This window comes from Gopherus flavomarginatus (assembly GCF_025201925.1).
Source record: "Gopherus flavomarginatus isolate rGopFla2 chromosome 13 unlocalized genomic scaffold, rGopFla2.mat.asm SUPER_13_unloc_3, whole genome shotgun sequence".
Classification (NCBI taxonomy): Eukaryota; Metazoa; Chordata; order Testudines; family Testudinidae; genus Gopherus; species Gopherus flavomarginatus.
Genome location: NW_026114611.1, coordinates 3,046,783 through 3,048,610, shown reverse-complemented (window position 1 = coordinate 3,048,610; position 1,828 = coordinate 3,046,783). Strand labels below are relative to the sequence as shown.

The window sequence follows — 1,828 nt, the reverse complement described above, 5'->3', positions numbered from 1 at the left end:
GTCTGCAGTTACCTAGTTATCAAAGCCTCGTGCATGGTGTTTGGTTAGTGTCTGGGAGCTCCTCTGCTGAAGTAGAAAGCAGTGGGGGAGGAGAGGCTGCCTAGCATCCGAAACTCAGCAGCGCTGCTCGGCTCTCTGTGAGCTAAGATCAAGAATGAGTAGTCTTTTGGCTTTTCCAAGGCCACAATCAAGTGTCTTGATGTTTTTGGTCTTCTAGCCTCAAGATGAAAACCTTGTCTGTGTCTCTGGGACCTTGAAGTAAAAATGTTATCTAAGTTATATCTGTTCTTATCAGTTTAATATGATAGGTTCTTTATTTGAAGACTGTATATTCAATTGATTTTTGAAACAAGGGGATGGAAGAGGAGCTTCTTCTATCCAACCCCTGCACTGACCTGGTATTGCAGTGTCTCCAGGACCAGTACTTCTCCTTTTGCGGAGAATTGTCTGGTTAGAAGGGCAGAAAGAGTTTCACTCTAAAGGTGCTGATTTGAGAAGATTTTTTTAAAGTAGTTGAAAAATCAGGCCTCTTTAGCACTTTGGTTTCTTCATGACAACATATTGTTAAAATTTCTTGGGAGTGTTTTCTAAGTTTACAGATGTGAGTTTCTTTGTCTTGCTGGAGGACTGTTTTAAAAGCTGGGATTCTTCTGTTTGCTGTGAGTCTTTTCAGCAACATGAGGGACGAATGCTTTCTGGACTGAGGGTCTGTTTGGGAGATGATTGGTTGGGGGGGCTTGGGGGGGAACACAGATTGGTAATATTCGAGGTCACATGTATATCAATAACTGCATGAGTTACATAGACTTCTCCCCACCCAGCCTACGTTCCATGTATCTTGACTGAGCCTGCCGCCCACCATCCCAGAGCAGAAGCCTGAAGCCCAAGCCCCACCACACGTGGGAAAGTGGGGAACTCCCACTGGTTGCCTGCTCCTACAGTGTTTATGACTCAGGAAGGGGGTAGGGACCAGCCCCTGCAGGCAGCCTGTGAGGAAGAGCCACTGCTTTGCTGCCCCCGACTCCCCCTAATTATAGTCCAGGAGGCTGTAGCCGCAATACAAGCCCCTAGTGGCCACATTTGAGAAATGCTGGAGCCTCACAGTAAACAAATCCCAGCAGGTTTGTCACACCCTGTCCCCCACCCTTTCCCCACCGTGGGAATTTCCTGCCCTCGCCCACACAGACCAACCTTCCTGGAAGTTCCCACCCCCTATGTATTTACGGCCCTTTCTCCTCACAAAGGGAAACCACCAGCAACTCCCTGATAATCCCTACCTCAACCGGCTCCACTGCAGCCATTTCCCTTCCCTGGCCCCTGGAAGGACGGAATGATCTGGAGCAAAACATTGATGTTGCGCTGCAGCGTGTTAGGGCAAAAAGGGCAATTGGGAACATGTCAGAACAGGAAATAATTTCACAGCACAACTCCTCCCACGATCTTTCCCTGCACACAGATGTTCTAGACGTTCCTGCATGTGACAGAAAAATTCAAATCTAGGGCTTTCAATTGATCACAGTTAATTTACGCAATTAACTTAAAACAAATCATGATTAATCTCAGTTTTAATCGCACTGTTAAACAATAGTCCAACTGAAATTTATTTTTGATGTTTTTCTACATTTTCAAATATATTGATTTCTATTACAACATAGAATACGAAGTGTACAGTGCTCACTATAAATAGTTTATTACAAATATTTACACTGTAAAATATAAAGTACTGTAGTGCAATCTCTTTATCATTAAAGTGCAAGTTGCATATGTAGATTTTTTTTTGTTGCATAAGTGCACTCAAAAAGAAAACAATGTAAAACTTTAGAGTCCA

General features: G+C 44.0%; 1 pseudogene; it reads left to right on the top strand.

Moving 5' to 3' along the window:
- Window positions 1-228: 228 nt before the first annotated feature.
- Window positions 229-432, top strand: LOC127041598 (uncharacterized; annotated as a pseudogene).
- Window positions 433-1,828: the final 1,396 nt, after the last annotated feature.